This window comes from Urocampus carinirostris, chromosome 18, assembly GCF_059441175.1.
Source record: "Urocampus carinirostris isolate Australia breed hairy pipefish chromosome 18, RoL_Ucar_1.0, whole genome shotgun sequence".
Taxonomy (NCBI): Eukaryota; Metazoa; Chordata; class Actinopteri; order Syngnathiformes; family Syngnathidae; genus Urocampus; species Urocampus carinirostris.
In genome coordinates, this window is record NC_142366.1 from 3,210,810 (window position 1) to 3,228,763 (window position 17,954).

At 38.8% G+C, this 17,954-nt stretch overlaps 1 protein-coding gene across 3 annotated transcripts in view; it reads left to right on the plus strand.

The window, feature by feature from the left end:
- Nucleotides 1-60: 60 nt before the first annotated feature.
- Nucleotides 61-17,954, plus strand: part of LOC148348037 (phospholipase D1-like) — a 50,007-nt gene continuing 32,113 nt past the window's right edge. For 2 of the 3 annotated variants that reach the window (XM_088322790.1, XM_088322791.1), the window contains exons 1-2: nt 94-126; nt 1,677-1,765. The gene's annotated coding sequence lies outside the window, so the exon portion shown is untranslated. Of the gene's footprint in view, nt 127-1,676; nt 1,766-17,954 lie in introns of all 3 variants that reach the window. The other variant, XM_088322788.1, reaches the window with a different exon arrangement.

The following is a 17,954-nucleotide window of genomic DNA, read 5'->3' on the forward strand; positions in this document are numbered from 1 at the left end:
TGCAGCCGGTTCCTGTTCTGCTCTTTTGCGTGTGGCGTGGAAGTCACTTAAGTGACACCTGTTTGCTTTTTGGGAGGCGACGGCAAATGCGGATGAGCGTCGTCTGAAAAGCATGACTTCCTCAAGGTAAGGTTCTCGTTGGGAGTTTGGAAAATCGGGCTTTTTCATGACCCTTATTAATAAATTTGCTACGTTATACCTTCTAAAAGGATGGGCATTATAGAAGATGAGTAAAAAGCGTTTTCGTAGTTTACGATGAACATAATATTAAGCTAACAGTGTAATTTAATTTTAGTTAAAGGTGGACACGGTCCAATATTGTGAAACTTCCTGTTCCTTCAAGAACACTGTTTTCCAATATAATGTTGAATATCCTGCTTAACATTTATATTAGCGAGCATTTTCTAAACAATGCTAGGATTTTGATACAAAGAATTTTTATGTTGCAACCAAAATAAAAAACAAGTTAAAAAGAATGATATCAAATTAATACAATTCTATTAACTGATTTCAGCCAAGGAGTACCGATACCACTGTATTTATTTTTGGATTCAAATTCAAAGATCATTATTTCGGTATTTAAGGAATCACTCAATTACTTAAATTCTACATTAATAGTAATATATGCGGCAGCACGGCGGCGCAGTTCTGAGGTCATGAGATCAAATCTCCTGTGTGGAGTTTGCATGTTCTCCCCCTGCTTGTGTGAGTTCCCTCCCACACTCCAGTTTTCTCCCACATTCCAAAAACATGCATGTTAGGTTAATTGGTCGGTCCAAATTGTCCCTAGGTCTGAATAAGCGAGTGAATTGTCTGTCCCTGTGTGCCCTGCGACCAGCTGGCAACATGTTCAGGGTGTCCCCTGCCCACCGCCCGAAGAATGCTGGAATGAGCTCCAGCACCCCCGTGACCCTACTGAGGATAAGCGGTGCAGATAATGGATGGATAGTAATATATGCTCTTTAGAAATTTAACCCTTGTTTTGACCTCAGTTTAAGGACCATTTTTGTATTTTTTCATACAGCTTACATAGAAATGTGAATAAAACAAAACTTCGTTTCTTCTACTCTTGGAACTGATCTATGAAAAGTTAATGTATTTATAGTGAAAGAAAATATATTTCAGGGGATTCTTTCTTGGTTTTTAAACACAGAAGAAATTAATTTTCACGTGTACAAAAGAAGAGTTGAAATAAACATTGCTAAATATATATGAAAAAACTTTTTGTTTTAGGATAAGACTAAATATATTTTTACATTTTTGGAAAAAAATGGACTACAGTATAACTTTAAAAAAACCAATAAACCATTTTCAGTCAAATTATATCATCAAAGAGTATTGAATAACAATGTTCAATATGTGAATAAAAACACTTTTATTCTATGGTTAGACAAAAACTATATTTCATGATCAAAAGAGGCAGGATATCTCGAATGAATAAAAACAACTTAATAAACCAAGTCTAGACAAATAAAAGCAACAAAGCGTATTAAATAACTGTAAGAGAGCATTTGAAACGCCCAAGTACCACAATTACAAAAGTACTCTTTGGTCAAGACTATACGTATTGTGTTTTACGTTACATAAACTAAAATAAACTTAAATTGTGCTTCTTATAACTCTGCGATTTTAAAAGTAACTCGCTGAATGACACGTGTTTCTCTTTTATTTTGAAGTGACCGGAAGTGTAGTTGCAGCGTCTGGTGAAGTCGTCGTCTTTACGTTTGCTCGCTCGCTCAAGCAGTTTCTCTTCATCTTCAGGGAGGTAAGAAGACGCGCGCCGTCGCTTCCGGGATGTGCGCGCGCAGGTTTTTTAAACGTACGCGCGTGAGTACGTGGGGGCGACTGTAACCTACGATTTTTGTCAGAGTTTGCTTTGGTGCGCGTGCGTCAATCAATTGATCGATCAATCAATTAATCTTCCGGTGTGGGCGGCGGCTGTCTTTAGGGGGAGATCCATTGTGGTCCGAATTGATGAGAGTCACGTGATCAAGCTTTCGTTTTATTTCCTTACAACCGTACTTCCTTTTTTTTGACTGGAAATGGGGATTTTTTTTTTCATTTCGTCATGCCTGTGTTTGGAATGGACGGCTCAGTTTTTTTTATTAGAACAATGGAGTTCATACAATCGGTTGATGTTTGAAATTCCGATAACTAATATTTTCGGATAGGGTTTGTTTGTGACACAGCGAGAAAAAAAACCCACACCAATAAACGATTGACAAAAGGAAATAATAAACTATTTGCACCAAAATACCTGTACAATAAAATCATACAATGCATGTACATGTAAAGGGAGTAGTCTGAAGCTGAAGCTTTTAAGTGCCTAGCCCAATTCCATTGTGTTCCTTGCATGCAATATGTATTCAACACCAGAACAAGAAAACAAAACTTAACCCCACAAAGGAAAATAAGAAAACAAAGAAAGGACATTTCAAATAGTCTCGCTAGTGGCTCCTATCTCATAAAATACTCAAAGAAACTTGATGTATTAATCTCATTTTTTATCTAAAATACTTCTAGTATGTTTTTTTAAGTAATATTAATTGGGGACATTTTAAAAGGCTTCATCTAAATTGTTTCATAAAATACCTTTTCGCGTGACGTACTACAATGAACAAGGACTAAAATTAAATTAAGCAAAACCTGAAAAAAAATGTCCAAAGTGTGATCAGGAATGAATTGGTATTTTCTTGGAAAAGTAATTCAAATCGAAGTTAAGGTTTTACATTAGAGTCTTGAATACTATTTGCTGTTTACTGTATTTGTTTATATGTTTGTTATTATTGTTATTATTTTTAAATTACTTAAAGACAGACTCAGAGTTTTTGAACCATATCTAAATTTTATGCCGGTGTTGTCAGGTTGGCTTTGCTGGCCATTCTACTTGAGCGAGGTTTTTGGGGCTGTGGTTTGTTGAAAAAGAGCCAGAGAGCCACTAAGAAGTGCCTAAGAGCAGGATGACCGCATAAAGCTCCAGGGCCGCTTGTACACAAAATAAAATGTTTATAAATTTTATTGGTATTTATTGGGGGTGCCTTGATACAAAAGCGCGCTAACTAAATGTCCAGAGGCTTAAATTACTACTGTGTAAAATTTCAGAAAAATCAGTTCAAGTAAGCCACTTGCGAACACACACACGCTCGCAAATAAGGATTTATATCGGAGTCTAGATCTAGTTTAGGGGTGTCAAACTCGTTTTAGCTGGGGGCCACAAATGCTATAAAAAATCTCATGGGGGCCAGACTAGTAAGTTTAAGAGAAAGAGAGAGCGATAAACAGATAGGGAGAACAAGGGAGACGGAGTAACAGTGGGAAAAAAAAGAGAGAGTAGAATAGAGATATGAATGGAGAAGAAGGGGGAAATTAATATATAGAGAAAAAGAAAGTGAAAAAAGAGAAAGATAAAAAGAATAAGAGAAGTGAAACAACAGAAAGAAGAAGAGTCAGCAGGAGAAAAAGAAACAAAGTGAGGTGAAGGGAAAGGGAAAGAAAGGGTGAGAAAGAAAGAAAGAATTAAAGTGTAAATTATAGAGAGCAGTTAGAAAGAGAGCAAGACAGAGAAAAAGAGTCAGAGTGAGAAAAATAGAGAAAAGATAAAAAGAGAGAGAAAGAGAGAGTGAACAGGAGAAAGAAAAAGGGAGAAATAAATAAAAAGAAGTGAGTCAGAGAGAAATCGAGAAATACTACCACAGTTGTTTTGCAAGTGTTACCTGGTTTTGGTGACATCTGGTGGAAATATTTAAAACTACAGCTCATTTTCCTCTTGCGCTTCTCTCACCGTTGTCTTGCGGGCCAGATTTAAACCATTGGTGGGCCAAATCTGGCCCGCGGGCCGCCTGCTTGACACCTGTGATCTAGATAGCAGATATGATGTGTTATCATATATTTTATACGTACATATATTTTTTAATTGATTTATTTTCTCTTGTATTTTCTCCTTTTCTGGAGAGGAGGAAAAAAGTTAAGAAAAAGAAAAAATGGGAAAAAATATTTGAATATTTTAACCTGTTTTCAAGATCCAAACATGAGGGCTCAGGTTTAAAGAACCTTTAGTGTTGAATTTTTTTCCTAATATTTCAAATCAGGGTATCAAGCCTCCTTTAGGGTTGAAAATAAATCACATCATCTCTGAACTTCATTACCTAGATGCCATTGACATGGTGACCGAGCAGCAGGAAATGCTGATGGTAAAGTGTCTCCATGGTAACCAATGTGTCCATAATATATGTAATGTGCAAGAGATTCTCCTCAGGTGCGTCATAGGAATTGAAGTCGTCGCATTGGTAACAAAATTCCAAATGGGAGTTCTTTGAAAGTCAGTCTTGCTACTTTTTAAATTTCCTAGGTCGAGTTTGGTTTGCTTTCGGTGAGTTTTCTCACTCTGCTTTTTTATTCTTTTTGATGTGCTTCTTTTTTGGACAGATTGTGTTGAAAGGCAACACACAGGAAGTGTGAGGAAACTGTGTTTTTTTGTGTGTGTATGCGTGTTTTTTGTGCGCAATACCTGCTCCTCAATTGCTCCTCCTGAATGAATGTTGACTCACGTCAGACTTTGGCGCGTTTGTGTGTGCAGGTAGTGTGTGCAGGTAGTGTGTTGCACTCAATTATGTACGTGACTACATTATGTAAGGTGTTTGCAGTTAAACGTCTTTTGTGTGCATTAATTTGTGAGCGTATGTGTCGAGTCGTAGTAGGTCTAAATGAAAGCATGTGAGCAGCCTGTGAGTGTACGTGCAAGTATGTCAGTGTGTGTGTGTGTTATATTTTATGTTTTGTGTGTGAATTTTTTTGTGTGAAGACATTTGTCTTGGTGTTTATGTGCCTGCTATTATCTGTGTTTGGGTATTTGTGAGCGTGTCCGTTTGTGTGCGTGTGTATGCAAGTTTGCGTGAAAACACATTTCTTTTAGTACAGGTGTGTCAAACTCATTTGAGCGTGGGGGCCACATGGGAAAAAAAAAATTCACAGGGGCCGTACCAGTAGATGAGAGAGAGAGAGACACACATTCAGAGCGAGAGATCGATAGATGAATGGACAGATAGATCAACAGATAGAGAGAGACACAGAGTGATAGAGTGCATGTTACAGTGAGTGAGAGAGAGAGTACACAATACAGAGAGAGAGAGAGTAAACAATACCGTGAGAGAGAGAGAGCACACAATTCAATGAGAGAGGGTACACAATACAGTGAGAGAGTGTCTTAGTGCATATGTGCATGCCACTATCCGTGTTTGTGAGCATGCGAGTTTGTGTTGCTGTGTATGCAAGCTTTCGTGAAAACGTGAATGGGTAGGATTTTTTAATTCTGTTTATTTACCACTGTTGTGTGTTTGACTGCTAGTTTGTTTGTGCGTGTGTTCACTGTAAAGCAAATTTGAGTATGCACTTGTCCGGCGACTCCAAGGCTGACCAAGCGGGGGAGATCCCTACAAAGTAAAATCTTTTAATGCCAATTCGCAGCAGTGTAATGTCGCAGGTAGATTTGACCCTTTTATGCATGAATCCAAATCCATAATATATTATTTATATTTAAAATTAATTTATACCTTAATAGGAGCAAACGCAAACTTTTGTCCCCTCAAACCAACATAATGGAACCAGACACACAGATGCACCCTCGCGTGTGCATCAAAGCACTGAGAAAGAAAGGTATGTTGTTTTTGTTATATGTCGAAGTGTCCTTGGGCAAGGCACTGAATCCCTAATGCCCCCAATAAGCAAGTCGGCGCCTTGCATGGCTGCATGGCCGCTATTGGTGTGCGAGTGTGTGTGTGAATGGGTAAGTGTCAAGCACATTGTAAAGCGCTTTGTGAGGTCTTCATTGACTGTATAAAAAATGCAGACAGACAGACTTGTTTATTGTGTTTGTGTGTGTGTGTGTGTGCGTGTGTGCATTGGCTGTTGTTTCTTGTATTTTTGTCTTTTTATGAAAGTTTTTGTGTGTGTATATGTTTGTACGTCTGTATTTTGTGTATGTGCCTGGTAAACCTTCAATTGACTTTCCGGGAGTGTATGTGTGCTTTTAAGTGGCTGAGAGATCGTGTACTCAGTGCTCAAGGTGCGTTTGTGTTAGAGGCCCAGCCTTGCCTCAATAATCATCATCCCCGGTCGATTATAATGGACAAAAAGTAGCTGCGTGGACTTTAAATCATTGATGTCGCCGCTCGATGTTGCTCTCGTCCTTGTTAACAAATTCAGGGGCGTGTGAAAGCCTCAGAAACTTTCCTGAGCATCCGGGGAAAAAATGTGACTTTTTAACCATTAACATGAACTCAAGTGCATAATCTCACCCCTGACTTGACGAGAACTTCTCAAACGCGTAAAGCATGAAAATCCGGTTGAGAGTTTTTTTTTTATTTCACGCTCGAGAAAGTTCACGGGCCATGAGTAAAGATAGACTTTTTTTCAGGACCGATACAGATTATTAGTAGTAAGAGAAGGCCGATAACCGTTGTTAGGAGCCGATATTCATCTGCTAGAAAAGCTGAATAATTGGTGAAAGAATTTTTTAATAATGCAAAAACAGAGAATATTTGTTATGAATTGAATGAAAACTTTAATAGATCTCTGAAACCTCTTAAAGTAAATACATTTGAATTTCAAGTCAAGTCATGTTTATTTGTATATCCCTTAATCACAAAGAGTCTCAAAGGGCTGCACAGACCAGACTATTGCAAACCACTGACTATTATTACACCATCCCCTGATCTAAAACCTACATGAGGGCAAGGAAAAACTCAAAAACCTCAACATGATGAAAATGATGAAACCTTGAATGCGGTAATCCTCCTTCCAGGATGACCATGCTGCAATGGATGTTGCAATAATAAATAATACACAGATATTGTCAACATAAAATTTAGGTTATTCATATGATATAGAATAGAAGTATGTTTTAAGCCTAAATTTAAACAGTTCCACTGAGGTTGCAGATCGAATCTAATGGGGAAGAGCATTTCAACACAACTAACATGACTAATCGTTTACTTAAACCAAAAACTTTGATTTTCAATGTGCCATCCTGCTGCCCGCCATTCCCCTCGAGGCAGACGACCAGGATAGATTGCCAAATCATCAATCCAGCAAAAAAATCGTTCTTATTGTCATGATTCACTCTTTGTTTTGCCTTTTGTAAAAATCACAACCTATATATTATCCTTTCAGTAAGCAAATCCGTTCAAAACAACAGTATCCTGCAAAGAAAGGGGGCAACTCACGCTCAGAGTGAATGACTCCGCCAAAAATGAAAAACACCATCCAAAAATGCTCTCGATGTGGGCGATTCTCCAACCGACCACTGTTAATCAACTTGACAAACACTGCAAACCTGCCACACTACAACACCTCTTTTGTGCAAAATCTTTCCACCCGTCCAAATTTCGCAATTTAAATCCCAAAAAACAGCCACATGGAGAGCCCACTCAGAAGACGACCCTTCATCAATTGCGGTCAAAACCAGGCTTCAACTCCCATTTCACTGAATGTCTCAAAACCTCCCCCCTGAGTTAAAACCCAAGTTCACTATCTATGAATACGAGTGAAATAAGACAGCATTTATAAATTTGCAAGATTAATTAAACAATCTTCCTCAGTACATTTACACTTTGTATTAACAAGACTCTATATAACTTCTAGCAGACGAATTCTTGAATGTTGTTGTCTTTCAGTCTTTGATTTGCTTATTCCACATTACATTCACCATTTGAATGTTGCTTTTGGCCCATCAAAAATACTTTTTCAAAATGTGTCCATGTCAAACACAAAATGACTTTATTGTCTTTTTTGTCAGTTCCACTGGCAACGAATGCAGGAATCTCCTGTTAGCTGTCTGAAAAGCAGCTGGGATGTGCTCCGTCACCCCCTTGGCCTCGCTGTTGATAAGCGCCGCAGATAATGGATGACTGATGTCTTTGTTCTCAACTGTGGTCCCCCTCACAGCAATTTATTTTTGTCCATGACCTCTTTTTGACAGATTGATATGTCCTTTGGAGAGTGCATTGACTTAGAAAGAGTCTTTTTGTGGAATTCACTGGCACTTAAGAGTCCCGTTAATTTATGTGCTTTTCGTACTGGGATTTTTAGTAAATTAACCGGATTATTCAAATTTTTCTCTAAATTTAAATACTAGTAGACATTATCTTAGTTTAATCAATTTCTATTCATTTATTTCCCGTGCAATTATTTTTAAATTAGCATATGTCTCGAAATCAACTATTCCGTTACACGGGGATGAATAAAGTATCTATCTATCTATCTATCTATCTATCTATCTATCTATCTATCTATCTATCTATCTATCTATCTATCTATCTATCTATCTATCTATCTATCTATCTATCTATCTATCTATCTATCTATCTATCTATCTATCTATCTATCTATCTATCTATCTATCTATCTATCTATCTATCTATCTATCTATCTATCTATCTATCTATCTATCTATCTATCTATCTATCTATCTATCTATCTATCTATCTATCTATCTATCTATCTATCTATGACCCTCTTCAAGATTGATCAGTTTCTCATTGTCTTCTAAAAATACTCTTCCATAGACACTGTTTCCTTTTAACTTAACCAAACCATAAGTCAGTATTTGTTACACATTTGTTTATCACTTGTCAATCGTAACACTCAATCTAAAAAATTCAGTGTGTAATCAATTGTCCTCCCAATTGTCCTTTGGGCTAAACTTGTCAAAATTACAAACCCTCACACTATCTAAACATCAAAAATCTCAAAAGATCTAAAAAATCTCTAAAAATGCCAAATCGAACTTAATGTCATAACTTTTCTAATTGTATTTTCTTCTCTCTGTAATCATAATCAATCTTTTGTTATTGATTCAATATAGAGCAATACATACTTGTCACTTATGAATTGTTGAGTGTATTTATTTTGTTTATTCATTATCTTTTATTCTGCGCAACAATCTTTGTTTCTATGCATTAGTCTTTGTTCTATGCAGCCCTTCGAGATCCCTTGTGATTAAGGCTATACAAATCAACATGATCTGGTCCGACTATGAATAAGTTTCTTTTTTCCTTTGTTTAAAGGAAACATTTCATTCATTGACTGAAATAGCTTCAGCTACGTTATTAATGATTTCTAATCTCGAATTTTCTTTTCTGTGTTAGTTTGTCGTCATTTTCAAACTTCTTTCAAAATTTTGATTATTTGAAATAGTTCCAATGACCTGCATCATTTTATTGAGTGTAATGTATTATTGAATACAACTAAGGAAATAATCTTTTTACGTAGTACGCCTCTTTTGAATTTGTCCATTTACGAACGAGAAGATGGACACTGAAATTATAGACTGTCATCTTCATTGGTTTAATCGTCCTTGCTTTATTAGGAGCAAAACTACACGTCTTAAAGTTATTACCCTTTGCTATTCGCATTTTCAACAAAAAATGATTAGTTGTTCACTCAAATATTCTTTCTTTTTAAACTATTCTGTATAATTATCTTGTATTATACACTCAGTGTTTTCATTTTCCCACTTACCTGTCCTAAACGCATCATTTATGCTGGGGACGCAACTTTTTTTCCTTTAAATTGTCATTATCATTTAGTTTACTCTTTGACAAAGATTTAACGCATTACAAGCCTTATCGTTATTTTGGTTTTGCTGTATGAGTTTTTATTTTTCTGCACGCCGATCTTGGCTAATGAGATCTCGTCACTTCGAGATTACGTCATTGTTGTTGGTAATTCTTGTCAAGCAAAGGTCAGTCTTTTTATTAGACAAACGGCTTTTTTCCTTGTTCAATTCATCAAAGAGAGCTTGCTTTTAAACGGCTCATTTGCTTTGATGATTGATATCACAAATTATGTTGTACTAAGATATTAACAAGATGGCGGCGCATAGATACATGCATGCGGCTCGTTGCTCTCCAGCTAATCTTCTATTTATTGCCGTTCTCTTGTCTTTTTTGCTTTCACTTTTGGACACATGTGTGGCCAAAAATACTTACAGTAGGGACGAACTTATTCGGTTGGGTGGGCGTCTAAATTTCGACTTTTCGGGCACTTTTTATACCGCCTATGATATACCGAGCGAACTTCAAAGAGACCCGGCATCCTTGTGGACGGCTATTCCGCTTAAGAAACGACGACAACGGCGCCGTAAGGACAGAAAACAGAAGCGTGGTTGCCGTGCAGGTAGATGTGTGAAGTGTGCGAAGTCTAAGCAGCAAGATGGACGCGAGGAAGGACGCGAGGATGTAACTAATTCCACCATTCATCCCTCGCTGGACAACCCACACGAAAAGCCACAAGAGCGGAAGCTTTTGAAGATTTCGACAAAGACTACAAAGAGTTCAGCTAAGTCAAATGATTCAGCAAAGCTGAAATTTGGTCTGTTAAATATTAGATCGCTTGCTCCAAAAGCTTTACTTGTTGATAACATTATTCGTGATTATAAACTTAACTGTATGGGTCTGTGTGAAACTTGGTTACGCCCGGATGAGTACTTAGCGCTAAATTATGCCTCTCCCCCAGACTACGAGAGTAGCCATATAGCACGCACGTTGAAAAGAGGTGGTGGTGTTGCGCTAATTTCTGAAAAATCGCACAAATTTAATCCACGTACCTCTAATAATTACAAGGCGTTTGAGGCTCTTGTGATGTGGTCCTCTCTATTGTCAATTTATGTAATAACTATCTATCGTGCACCTGGGCCATACACAACTTTCTTAGACGAATTTGCTGAACTTTTGTCTGAACTAGTAACCTATGCAGACAAAATTATAATTATGGGAGACTTTAACATTCATATGAACTCCCCACTCAATTCACTTACTATTGCGTTTAGGTCTCTAATTGATGCATTTGGCTTTAATCAACTGGTTGATTTGCCAAACTTGATGATCTAAAACAGGTGGTAAATGCGGCCAAACCGACAACTTGCCAGTTCGACCCGCTCCCAGGTTCACTTATTAAAAGTCTTTTTGGCGTCCTTGGACCTTCAGTTCTAAATATTATAAACATATCACTCTCCTCAGGTGTAGTTCCAGCAGCTTTTAAGTCCGCCGTTATTAAACCCACACTGAAACGACCCAACCTTGATCCAGAAATATTAAGTAATTACAGACCTGTGTCAAACCTACCTTTCCTCTCTAAAGTACTCGAAAAAGTAGTTGCACAGCAGCTGAATGCTTTCATATCCGAGAATAACCTTTTTGAATCCATGCAATCAGGATTCAGGGCTAACCACTCTACTGAGACAGTTCTGATCAAGGTAACAAATGATCTCCTAATGTCATTGGATTCTGGCGCTTCATCACTTTTGCTGCTGCTGGATCTTAGTGCTGCTTTTGACACAGTGCACCACAATATCCTACTAGAACGGTTGGAAAAATGGATTGGTCTCTCAGGAACCGTCCTCTCGTGGTTCAGATCCTACCTCTCAGATAGGACGCACTGTGTTAAATATGGTGAAATGACATCTGAGCCCTTTAATGTTACCTGCGGTGTTCCGCAGGGTTAAGTGCTTGGCCCCCTTCTTTTCAACATTTACATGCTTCCATTAGGTGACATTATTCGCAAGTACAATATCAGCTTCCACTGCTACGCAGACGACACTCAACTCTATCTTCCGTTGGAGGAATCTTCCACACTAAACTGTGGAAATTTGGAGGCCTGCCTCACTGAGATAAAAGAGTGGATGTCACTCAATTTCTTGCATCTTAACTCTGAAAAGACCGAAATGTTAGTCATTGGTCCATCTAAATGCCGTGACTTATTCTCAAAAACTGCTGTGAACATTGACAAATGTCACATCACACAGAGTGACTCAGTTAAAAATTTTGGTGTCATATTTGACCCTGATCTAACCTTTGAGATGCATGTAAAGAAAATTACTAGAACCGCTTTCTTCCATCTTCGTAACATTGCCAAAATCCGTTCAATACTGTCTCAGTCTGATGCGGAAACTATAATTCATGCATTTGTTACCTCCCGTCTCGATTACTGTAATGCACTACTCTCCGGTCTCCCGAAGTCCAGAATCAAGTCTCTTCAGCTAGTACAAAATGCCGCAGCGAGGCTTTTAACTAGGACAAAAAAGTACGATCACATAACACCGATTTTGGCTAACTTGCACTGGCTCCCAGTTAGCCAAAGATGTGACTTCAAGGTACTCTTAGTATTGTACAAAATCATACATGGACTTGCTCCCTCTTATCTTTCAGATCTGATCTGCCCCTATGTCCCGGTCCGAAGCCTACGATCTGAGAGTGCCGGTCTTCTGGTGATCCCGAGAGCAAAGAAGTGTTCTGCTGGTTCGAGAGCGTTCTCCATCCGGGCACCGGTGCTGTGGAATGCTCTTCCCCCTGAGATCCGATCTGCAACCTCAGTGGAAATGTTTAAATCTAAACTTAAAACTCACTTCTACTCCATTGCATATGAATAATAACCTACTCTTCTTGTCGGCTGAAAAATAGTCTGTGTAACATAGTGTACTAATCTGTGAAGCCCTTAGAGACTTATTGTGATTAAGGGCTATACAAATAAAAATGACTTGACTTGACTTGACTAAAGAAAAGTACAGTAAGTAGAAAAATGGAAAAAGACAAGCCTGTTATTCGCAATTACCATCAACAAATGCAGAAAATAAATTAATAATTCGATGATCAAAACTGAATGAATACACAGATATCTACTATATTTGTCACCGATTCATAACTTCGATCTTTGTATCACTAAATTTCAGGGGTTCTTAGATCTCTGCCAAGATCTATAAATCTTTTAGCAAGCTAGTACACGGAATTCAAAATTCCTATCATATTATCATTATTGATAGTTCAGTTTTAAAATAGTTTCATATATATATATATATATATATATATATATATATATATATATATGTGTGTGTGTGTGCAGCACGGTGGCGCAGTGGCCAGCACGTGTGCGGCATTACTAAGGACCTGGGAACAGGTGTGTGTGTGTTCACAACCAGCCACTGGCTCCTGTGCGAAGCCTGCATGCTCTCATTGTTTACGTTAGTTTCCTCCGGCTATTACCTCTTTCAAAAACATGCATTTCAGGTGGACTGGTTGGTCCAAATTGTCCCTATGTGTGAATGAGCTAGTGAATTGTCTATCTTTGTGTGCCCTGAAATTGGCTTGCAACCAGTTCAGGGTGTCCTCCAATCGCTGCTCAATGATTGCTGTGATGGACTCCAACATGCTACCCCACTGAGGACAAGCGGTGTAGCTGATGAGATTTACCTATCATGGTTATGGTTCATACCGGCCGAATATGAACACAAAACTTTTCTGCATCTCACCTGTAACGCCCTTATTGTTGACATATTCCTTTAATATCATCAAAATTGGTTTTTCACTTACCATTGTTCATCCCATGTAATATCTTCATCATCGTTATTAATGCTACTTTTCCCTCACCGTTCTTCCATTTTCTCCTCAGCGGGTTGTTGAGTCCAAATGAGACAAGAACCAAAATTCTAAAACTCAAAAAACATCGTTAGAGCAACACTTTTGCTGTAAAATCAAATTTTACCTTAGTTCCTTCGTAGTGTTTTATAATAATAATAATAATAATATAATAATTTCCTTGTTTTGTCATTCTGTGTAACAATGTACACAGAACGAAATGTCGATTGCACCTGACCCGTTGTAGCGAGCCGATGCAGCCGCAGCCAACAGAGGGCGCCGCCGACCACTTTTTAAGTCTTAGGAATGACTCGGCCGGGGCGCGAACCACCGACCTCCCAGTCTCAAAGCGGGCGCCTTACCATCTAGGCTACTTTCACGATAGTTCCCTAATAATATTTCTGTAGTCTATAATATTTCCCATTATGGCAACAAAATAGTGTAGTGTTTGTGTAGTCGAATTTATATTATTGTAATACTTTGCATTTCTCTCATTTCTTGTTCTAAAGCAAAACAATATGTTATGTCTATGTTCATTTGCCTTCAAATAGATTTTCATCCTGTATATAATTCTCTTTTATTTTTATAGCTTATCTATAAATTTACTGTCACATGTTTTTCACAATGCTGACAACTTTTTTTTTTTTTTTTTTTTTACTACGGTGACTATTTTTCACCAAATGCATATTACACAAATCTCAACTGTATGTAACATCTTACATGCAAATATTTTTGTGTAAATATTGCATCAATTATAACTAACCTTATCTTCTTCTTAATTTAGAGTCCACTTACTTCCTGCGCCCTCATTTTCACCTCTTTTTTTATTTTATTTTTATTATTCACAGCCTGCTCGGTGTCACGTGTGAATCCTCCCCTTCTACATCTAAAACCTATATTCAACCCAGAAAAATACTCCCTTTTTCTTCTTCTCTTATCACGTCCTCCCTTTTAATTAATCACTGCCAAGGCCGTGCTATGACCTATGGTCCTCCTTCATTTCTCGGGGATCTGCCAAAAATGTACCTTCCTTTTCCTTCTTGATTTACTCACTCTTGATCCCGTGAATTAACTGCGCCTCCAACCTTGCACAATGACCAATTATCTCAGACCATACGTCCGTCATTCTCCAATCCACCCGTGTGTGTTCTAACAACTTTTTACACAGAACTGAGAGTGGGGAGAATTTGATTGAGTTATGTGTGGAAAATGAGTTGGTGATTGGAAATACATTGTTTAAAAAGAGGGACGTGAATAAGTATACCTTTGTCAGAGTGGATAGTGGCAAGATGGTGGACAGAGCACTTATGGATTATGTAGTGGTTAAGAAAGGGATGTTAAGTAGATTGTTGGATGTGCATGTTTACAGAAGTGAAATGAGTGGTATGTCTGATCATTTTTATGTGGAAGGAAAACTGAGAATAGATGGATCGTGGAGGGCTAGTTATCAGAAGAGTGTGAGGGAAGAGGTGAAAATGTCAGAGTTGAATAAGGCAGAAAAGGAAAGAGTTTAAAGAGAGGATAAGGGAAGAGTATTAACGGATTAGTAGAAGAGAAATGGAGAGTGTGGAAATTGAATGGAAGTGGTTTAAAGAGGCAGTGTTGAGGAGTGCAAAAGAAGTGTGTGGAATAAGAAAAGTTGGTCGAGGTATTAGGAATGGAAGTGAATGGTGGAATGATGAGGTATCAGAGGCTGTGACAGAAAAGAGACGTGCCTTTGACTAGTGGCTGCAAGATAAGACTGGCGATGCGTATGAAAGATATAAAGTGAAGAAAAGGAAAGCAAATGATGAATGGTGTCGAAAGATAGGAGTGAACTTTGAGGAAAGGAGAAAAGTGTTCTGGAAAGAAGTGAAAAGAGTAAAAAACAGTGAGTCTGGAAAGGAAGAGAAAGTGAAAGATAAGGATGGTAGATTGCTGGTTAGCGGTAGTGCAGTCAGGACGAGATGGGCAGAGTATTTTGAGGAGTTGCTAAATGTGGAGGATGGGAGAGAAGTGAGAGTCGAGGCGATCGATGGTATGGGCAGAATGCTCGTGTTGGGTGATTTAAATGTGAAACCTGTGGAAACATGGGAGATGCAAGAGGCAGTGAAAGAAATGAAAAGTGCAAAGGCACCTGGGTTGCATGGTTGTACTGCTGAATGCCTGAAAAAAGGTGGCACAGCTATGATTGACTGGTTAGTACGCTTGTTGAATGTATGTTTTTTAAGTGGTGCTGTTCCTGTTGATTGGTGGTGTATGTGTGGTGCCATTGTATAAGGGTAAAGGTGATAAGTATGAATGTAGCAATTCGAGAGGTATCACTTTGTTGTCTGTGCTGTATAGAAGAGTCTTGATTAAGAGAGTGAGAGAACGAATGAGGTGGTGATGGAGGAGCAAAGTGGTTTCAGGAAAGGAAGAGGATGTGTGGATCAGGTGTTTGCAGTACGACAAGTGTGTGAGATATTTTGCAAAAGGTAAGGATGTTTATTTGGCTTTCATGGACTTGGAAAAGGCATATGACAGACTTGATAGAGAGGCGTTGTGGCAAGTGATGGTGATGTATGGAGTGGGTGAAAAGTTGTTGGAAGCATTGAAGAGTTTTTATATGAACAGCAGAGCATGTGTAAGAGTAGGGAGTGAGACAAGTGAGTGGTTCCCTGTGTTAACTGGTGTGAGACAGGGGTGTGTGATGTCACCATTGCTGTTTAATGTGTACATGGATTAGACCTAAGATTTATGGCCCGAGCCCGAACCCGAACCCGAACCCGAGGCAATTTCGGGCCGGGTCGGGCCTGAAATGTCAGTCATACGGTCGGGTCGGGTCGGGTTCGGTCCTGCTTTTTTTTTTTTTTTTTTTTTTTTAATTAATTAATAATTATAAATATATGTTCATTAAAAATATATAGACTAGGATCTCCCAATTGTTATAATTAGCTCGCTTTATTGTTTTAATAAGCGTTTTATATAGAATACGATCGCTTTTGTCGGAAGCGTACATTGACGTTGGTGACATTTTCATCCGCGTTAAAAAACGCAATTTGCAGAATAAAATCACGCTTTATTGTTTAAATAAACGCGTTATATAGACTAGGATCTCCCAATTATTATAATTAGCTCGCTTTATTGTTTTAATAAGCGTTTTATATAGAATACGATCAGGGGGGGGGGGGAATTTGCATAGGAGTCGGAAAAGGGCACAACACGTCAACACCCCCTCAATGAAAGTGCTGCGCTAAAATCTTAAGGACGTACTACTACTGCTGCTGTGGATTATGGCCCAATGATCAAGTCGTCAAAATGACGGACGCCCTTAAATGTTTTCGCTACCTCAAAAAAAAAAACCCGTCAATGACAGATTGTCGCTTAATGTAACATCTGCAGTGCAGACACAGAAATATAAAAGATGTAAATGTTTATACAGTTTTATTTAACTTAGGCCTAGATGTTGTAACAAAAGGCAGAGTTTAATTTGTTATCATAAATCACCCCTCCTTATAAATAAAATATGTAATTTCGGGCCCCTTTCGGGCCGGGCCAGCAGATCCAGTTAATTAGTCGGGCTCGGTCCGGGTCGGATTTAATACCCCTCGGGCCTGCGTCGGGCTCGGGTGCTTTTTTTTGGCCCGATCTTACCTCTAACATGGATGGTGTGGTGAGAGAGGTGAATGCAAGAGTATTTGGCAGAGGTGTAGACATGATGGACAACATGGAACAGTGTGGCAGGTAAGTCAGTTGTCGTTTGCAGATGACACAGCGCTTGCGGCTGATTCTGAGGAAACATTGAGAAGGTTGGTAACAGAGTTTGGAAGAGTATGTGATAGGCGTAAGTTATGTGTCAATGTTGGGAAGAGTAAGGTGATGAAGTGTTCACGTGATGGAGTGGGCATGACGTTAGAAATCAGGTTGCATGGACAGGTGCTGGAAGAAGTTGAAAGCTTTAGGTACTTGGGTTGTGATGTGGCTGCAGTTGTTGTTGTTGTTAGATCGCTTCAAGTCGTCTAAAGATGATCTTTAGGAACGACATGGAACGCTTCGGTTGTGTTACGAGTCCCGCGAATTGGCCGCTCCGAAAGCGGATAAGGTCAGCTTTGGGTAACTTGTACCGAAGCGTTCGTGTAGCGGGTGGGAGACGCATTCGTCGGTCATGTGGCCGTCCACAGGACACCACGTGGAGATTGCGTTCCTTATCCTGCTGTGGCTGCAGTTGGTGGAATGGAGTGTGAGGTATTGTACAGAGTGAATCAAGGAAGCAAGGTTTTTGGTGCTCTGAGGAGAGTGATGAACAACAAGAGTATGAGTATGGATGTTAAGAGGGGACTGTATGAGAGTGTGATTGTGCCGACTGTGTTGTATGGTGCAGAGACTTGGAGCCTGAATGCAGAATTAAGAAGGAAGTTGAATGTTTTTGAGATGAAGTGTTTGAGGACTATGTTATGAGTGACAAGAATGGATAGACTGAGAAATAAAATTGTGAGAGACAGAACTGGAGTAGTCATGGAACTGAGCAAGCATGTTGATAAGAGAGTACTCGGTTGGTTTGGACACATGGAGAGGATGGATGAGGAG